Source organism: Magallana gigas, chromosome 9 (genome assembly GCF_963853765.1).
Source record: "Magallana gigas chromosome 9, xbMagGiga1.1, whole genome shotgun sequence".
NCBI classification, from domain to species: Eukaryota; Metazoa; Mollusca; class Bivalvia; order Ostreida; family Ostreidae; genus Magallana; species Magallana gigas.
Genome location: NC_088861.1, coordinates 32,516,584 through 32,524,166, shown reverse-complemented (window position 1 = coordinate 32,524,166; position 7,583 = coordinate 32,516,584). Strand labels below are relative to the sequence as shown.

The following is a 7,583-nucleotide window of genomic DNA, read 5'->3' as shown; positions in this document are numbered from 1 at the left end:
TTATTGCATTGACATCTTTTTCAAAGGATAAAACTAAGTTTTTGATCTGATTCAAAACAGTTATTCAATCTTACGATTTTTAACATAACAGTTGAAATAAGACGCTAAATTGCCCATTTGCTTCCTTAACACCCCGCGTTTTTATTATTTTTTTTTTCGGAAAAGAGCTAGACTTTTATGTTATAACATTCCTTTACTTTTAAAGTAATAACTCTGCACTATGTAAAACGTATTGCATTATTAACTGTCACGTTTAGTCATAGACATAAATATTTGTTTATTCATGTACCTCAAGATGATTCAGCGAAGGCAAATGTTCATTTAGTGTTTTCCGGTTGATAAATTGTAATCCAGAGTTGGAGTCATATACTTTAAAATATAATTAAATACTTTCAAATACATTGCTGGTTTTGTCAAAACGTGCAACTACAATTACATTGTTTTGTTTTCAAAAGTCATTAATTACAGGTACTCTCAATTACTTTGACAGATTAATTTAATCAAATGCATTTCAATATAGTTTAACATGTATTTTAGCTCATATTTGGTTCTTTTCTATTGTGAAATTTTTTTCAGTATGTTTGTCTTTGGTATGTTAGGTTCAAACACATAAAAAAAAAATAATAATAAAACCTTAATCTAGTGCCCTGTGCAATTTGAGCATTATGTATAAACAAAACAGAAACATTATTAGACATCTGATTAACACAAGCACAAACAGAAGTCCAGGCCAACAGGCACGCAAACTAAGCATGAATACATGTATAAACATTTGTTTTTAATTATAGGAAAAAAAGTAATTCTAATGTAATTAAAAATTAATTAATAATACAATACTATGCTGTGGTTTCATTCATATTCAAGGGTATAAATTTTCGTGGATAAAGTGAAGTCACAGTTTCAAGGATACGTCAATTCGTGGCCAATGACCCTATCAATACAAAATGTTAATAGAAATTGCACTTCAATGAACACTTAATTTTGTGGATCAACTTAATAACGAAATCCATGAATATTGGTATTCATCGAATATTGATGAAACCACATTATAACAAATACCGTCTGGGTTTAATTGAAGGAAGATATTGAATCACAAATTAATGTAGATTCTCGCAAGAGCATATTGTTTATTTTTTTCTTAATACATGTTCGTTTAAATTAATCAAACAATCCATTCGTAACGTTGCAAGTAAAAAAGAATACCCTGGATTAGAGCCACGTTAGTCAACAATCTTGTGAAATGGGTCAATCTCGGTTTGCAACAAATTTCCATGCACTCTTTGAAATAGCTTTGGTTCCTTTTTGTTGTTATTCGAGATATCACAAACCAATTTGAAAATGTCAAATGTATTAGTTTCTGCAAAACAGTCATATCTATTTTAATTACTCGTTGAAGGAAAAAGGAAGTGTTTCATAGCTATACATATAACTATTAGTCCCAAGCACCCTGTTTATTATATCTAGATATACATCTATTAAAATGGCAGGTTATTCAAATAATCGAGGATCATTAATTTGTGAAAAGTGTTCAGTGTTTATAACAATGATTGCAATACACACGGGCTGTACAGGCTTATCAAAGCAACCATATTGTGGAGGGTAGATAAAATTTAATTACAATGCGCATGATACAAAGTTGTATTTTAACCATCAAATGTATTGAGATTTTTATGTCATTTTGATTATTTTAAAAGTTTTAACTTTTAAAAAATATTTTCTATAAAGTCCCTGGATAAGAAAATATTTCAGCTTTAAACTTTCTTCTTACGTGTATAATTGCAGTTATTACCAAGGTTGCTGTCCGGATTCATTTTGGAACAATCGGACTCAACAATGCGAACGTACATTAGCGTTACTTTTTCATTATCAACAAGACCCTAATAAATGCGTTTTTCGGTCCAAATTTGGAAATATCATTCGCAGTCAAATAATGGGAAATACTTATCGTATCACAGTAACTATATATTATCCCGTTAGATTCTCATAAAATCATGTAATTATGCATTACATTACATTTATTTTATGTTTGTTTTAAAAACGATTCATATATTATAATGTTCAAGACCCCTCAACGGTCACTAGGTCATTCTTAAATCGAACAAGAACAGATAATGTTATTTTTACCTACATTTTCTAGCATGTATGCCGGGTTACAATGGAGCCAACTGCTTAATACCCTGTCCTTATCCTTATTACGGAAACCAATGTCAACAAAAGTGCACATGTATCAAAGAATCGTGTGATATTGTATCAGGATGCCAATATATTACCAAAGGTACTTTCCTTCTTTTAAATATCACTAGGGTATACCCTTATTAAAACAAAAAGTTTAAATGGTAGTTTCAAACTCTCTTGTAGAGAGTAAACAGTGCTTCTGCCTTCTTATAATTGTTTTGAAATAAAAGATTTTAAACAGAAATACACATGATTATGACCATTGCTAAATATTTATCATTTCATTCTTTCCAAATGTTATCATAACGTTGTGCAGCTTTTAAGGTCATTGACGACGTTTCTGTTTTTGTACTTTTCTTAGATTCTTTATGCATTGCTATATGCCAAAAAGGCAACAAAAGACACAAAATAGCTCTCTCTCTCCAACCGTATAATTTGTGTAAAAAATCTTTATTTTGCATTTAACATTTTATTTATTTAAAATTTTACGGTCAAATCGCAAGAAATGCATTTTAAAAGCATTATTTCTTTATTTATTTAAATATGTTATTATTATTAAATGGTACAGAAAGCTGTTCATAGCTATTATAAAGGAAACGCCCTTTACTGTTTTGATTTGTAACCTTTCACAAATAAGTATTAACAAGAAATATTAAAAATTCATTGTAAAATGCAACTTTAATAACACTCATCTTGAAGCCATGTACAAAGGTTTTCAGACGTTATTTTTCAATTTTACTAGATATCCATGGTTTGCCGTCTCACGTGATTTCAGGGAGCGAACGGAGTACATTAAGTTCGGTGCTTTATTCCACTCCAATAAGAGGTGATATAATAAAAATATCACTTTGTTTTGTTTGTCATTTAGATAATTCAAATAATTTTATTTTCCAGTAAGCGATACAGCGATGAAGAGTTTCTCTGCATTATTTCATAATTATATATGTGTAGATCAAACCCAACTAGTTAAAATGTATTAAAAATAATAATGCTTGTTTATTTTTACTTTCTATTTAAAATTATTTGAGGTACATTTTACTGGTTTGTGTCCGCAAATCATTATAAATACACTTCAGAATGATGCAATAAAGCAATGCATTCATATCAACATGTATAAACATGCCTGTCGACGCAGAACAGTATCACTTCCTCACTAAGTCACTTGAATATTTTTTGTGCACTTTCGGCTGCTAATTATGCGCCAGTATCTTGGGGTTTTTTACTTCGCGATTTTACTTTGCCTAAAGAGAATTTTCTCGAAGGGGCTCAAAACAAGATTATTGAGAACATTATTACGGAAATTCAGGGTGAGTTCACCATGTATCTGACACATACATGTATCTCGGATTGAATGGTTTTTATAAAAATGCATGCAGTGACGTAATATTTCATTAATATCTGAATTATTTCAAAATATATCATAATCAGGATATCAAACTTTTGCATAGCTTGATAAAAGCAATAATTCACAGTAAACAATAGATGAACATATATTTTGTAGATCACTGGCAAGTTGGCAGTAAACCATGGATAGGAATTTGTGAACAATGGCCAGATTGTGTTGACACCTTCACGTTTAATATGGCATGTCATTTGATTGGCAGTTGAAATATCCATAGTAAATTCAAATATTAAATTTTGTTTTTGACTTGTCTGGTGACAGTTTAACGATTGGTATTTACTACATACATTTGTAAGACGTTATATACTATCAATGTATAAATTGTGGTTTCCCGCACTTGCTCGGGTTATTATCTAGTGAGATTTCAACGACATGTGCATTATGTTTCTCAGTTTTAGATATATAGAGCAGGGCTAATGTGGCTGTTTCTGAGTGAATTTTCTTCATAGAAAAACTTCAACATTCACGAACCAATCCATATGTAATTTCAGGGTTTGTTTGATTTGCTATGCATATGTTAAATTCGAATTTAAAGCTTTTTACGATTCTTTTGCAATGCTTTCATGCGTGTATGTCTACTCGATTCAAAGAAACAAATCATAGACAAGTGTTAAACGTCGTAGTATAGCTTATATGAGCAGATTATAAAATTTTAAAACATCAGTCATTTACGACCTTTAAATCATTTAAATATACGGAAAAAATCTGCGTAGCAATTTAGTTCATATTTGGTCATGCTACAAATGAATCAAATACAATGTGACTACGGTTTCTTTGAATCGTCTCCTTTATTATGCAGACTTCCATACAGACATTTACAATAATTTAACACATAGTTGGAAATCTGTGACTTAAGGCTTGATCCAGACTCGTGTCTGTATTGATTAACAAACGCAAGTCATAGATATACATTGGTGTTTTAAGAACAGTCATTTCCCGGTACTGTTTGCACTGAATTAATCAACAGAGTCAATAACAATTATAGACTATATGTGCAACAATGTGTTTCTCAAGTTATCTATTTGTAACAAATCCTCAAATAAAATTCCAGCATTCTCCACAACTAAGAACCATGTTAAATTTGTGAAAAAGCGAATTAAATGTAGATCGGTAATCTTTGATCAATTGATATAAGCTAATTCAGAAGTTTTTTTAGATGTGTAATATTCTAATTGTATACGATCTATATTTTTAACTCTTATCTGGTTAGTACCATAAACATTTATCAGCTAGTGTACAACATTTATACTGACGGAAACGGATGGTGTAATCAATCAAAAATGAATCATGAATATATAATACGCATCTTGACAAATATTGTGTCGAAACAAAATAGCTCTTTGTAATGACTCTAGTTGAAAATATCTTAGGTTTTTTAATGCAAAACATGTCAATATATTTTGCACATTAAAGGTTTGGAAGAATTTACCCAAACATAGTCAGTTGATTAATCGAAAAAAAAAATTGAAGAAGGTCAAATCTGTTTGATTAAAATGTTTATTTAAAGATATCTGTTCTTTGTCGTACTCTTTGAACAGTGTTTTGAAATATGCATAAACACATATGTATCATAAACGTGTAGTTCCAGACTAGTGAAACATGTACTGTATCGATGCCTATGTTCACTGTAGTATAATAAGTTTAATCCAGTTTTCGCAAATGAATGTAAGGTCTTGTGCTATTTCGTTCGTCACATTAAAAACTTTTCTAGTTTCATATCTTCTTATTGAAAGGTGCATACACGTTTATGAAATATATGAATCCTTTCAAGAATGTTTCCTAACAATGGCTATGTTTTAATAGGTATAAAAAGGTGTTTTTTTATAATCACAATGGAAATCAAGTTTTAAGCTTTTATTGTAAAAGAGAAATAAAGAAAATAAGTAACAAATCTCGGAGTTGTGTTCACTAATTGCATGTACATGAAGTTTTTAAAGTCCCGATATACTGATATATTAATCATAAACATCATAATTTATACAAATTATTCAAAAACTCAATGTTATTGTACGTCAATGACAGATCAAACCTGACGGCTCACAGACAATGTTCGGGAGTTACCACTCTTAGCATGACAATTGTTGTGTTGCAAAAGCTTTGATTTGTGAAATTTTATCCCCCCAAAGTATACGTGATAGAGTTTAAAACGTACAATCTGTTCCTTACAATAGATGCATATGGCATTAGGTGGTATTTTACCCAGTTTCCAAATTATCTATTCAAAAGTTTCTTCTAAAATCTGTTATTTTTTCCGAAAATAAGGCCAGTGTTTGTTATTTTTTAAATAAATAAAACTGTGAATACGACTCAACATACTTTTTATAGTTTTGATACATTTAAATGCATTTTCTCTCAACTTATCCAACTTATCCAACAAAATACTTCAAGCGTAATAAAACAGACAAAAATAGAAAATGAAACAAAAACAAACATTTAACACTTAAGTATTTACAAAAGTTATTTTTGTATATGAAATTATCTGATTAATGAATAAAATATTAACATATATAGTATACATGTACCTAATGATTACTTATTTCCAAGCTGGTATTCAGCATGCTTCATCCGCTTGTGTGTTGGGATTTATGTTAAAAACAAGAACGACTACTACGATAATATTTTAATATAAATTCAGTAAAAAGTAAACGGATATTATTAAGCATAAACATTTCTTGATAATATACAACAGATATAAGAAAATGAATAAAATAGCCGCTGCATTCACAATGGATAAGATATTGACACCAGAGTACCTGATAATGTTTACGACCAATTGTTTTCTTATGTATTTTGCATTTTAGCATCAAGTGTCTTGACATTCTTAATGAAATACATAAATGCATCATGCATATTTTCCGTTTTGTTACTTCCCCAGTTAATCTGTAACTTTTTAAATTTCTTAAACATCTTTATTACCAACTGTAAATAGAAAAATGAATGTTATCATTATACCTATAACTACATTGCATGATGATGTGTACTTGGCAGATAAACATAAAATCAAAGTATTGACAAATACAATAATATTGTAATTCTGATTTTATGACTCTTAGACACAAAGGCATCATGCACTAATCAAATGTTGGCACATTAAATACTTCCTTTGTCGGTCAATGGAGAAGTGGTTTGTTTTTAATTAACGAAGTTATATAATAGTCACTCTATCAATTTTTGTCAAATTAAGAGTCCTCAAATTAAGTAGAGTGTTTTAAAACAAATCTAAGCGATATCCTATGTTTAACGACGTATATCAACGAACACTTTAAAAAATGCATGTAAAATGTAGATGCAATTTGATGAGTATTAAATTGATACTTAATATTAGATATGGTTTAATAGTTAAGTTAAATATAAATTTGCATTCCAAAATCTGTATATGAACTTCTAATTATAGAGATAAATAGAAATAAAGAACACTTAAAAAAGTTCTCATATATCGTGCTAGTTAGTAATATCGCTGTTTTTTTAAAATTCATTTTTAATCAAAAGGATTTCCTTATACTTTTTAAATATATTATTTTGAGATTCTATTCTCAAACACACGTGGAAACTGTGACAACATTTTATTTTAAAATAGCATTATTTTAACATTCGAAACAGATTGTGTGTGGTTTTTTTACTTGTGTCTTTTCATTGCAATTAAGACCATTTTTTCGTGTGCATTTGTTAAAATTATTGTTTTTTTCTTATTGTTTTGTATCAAAATATATCAGCAAAATTTTTGTTTTTTAAGATAACTCCATACTCGTACAATTCTCTGAGGAAAGTTGAAAAACTGAACTGATTTCAACTTAATAGACTTAAATGTCTTCAATTGTTAGAAAAAAATATACATGTCATCACACTTTTCGAGATGCCAGATAAACATAAACTAAGGCATATTTTATCATCAGAAAACTGTATTTTTTGGGTTAAAAGTAAAATCTTGTAGGCAGAAATTTTTTTTTCTTGTTTAATTTAATGTCAACTTTATCAGAAAACTAAAATTACAAAAATATTTTAAAAT

At 29.1% G+C, this 7,583-nt stretch overlaps 1 long non-coding RNA gene across 3 annotated transcripts; it reads left to right on the top strand.

Moving 5' to 3' along the window:
- The first annotated feature begins 577 nt into the window (after nt 1-577).
- On the top strand, nt 578-5,374 carry LOC136271126 (uncharacterized). Of its 3 annotated transcripts, none has more exons than XR_010708960.1 (4): nt 578-1,599; nt 1,783-2,275; nt 2,918-3,001; nt 3,677-5,374. It is a non-coding gene; the product is annotated as an uncharacterized lncRNA (long non-coding RNA). The 3 variants fall into 3 exon arrangements; XR_010708961.1 differs by lacking the exon at nt 3,677-5,374 and having other exon boundaries at nt 1,783-1,954; nt 2,138-2,275; nt 2,918-3,161; XR_010708959.1 differs by lacking the exon at nt 3,677-5,374 and having other exon boundaries at nt 2,918-3,161.
- Nucleotides 5,375-7,583: the final 2,209 nt, after the last annotated feature.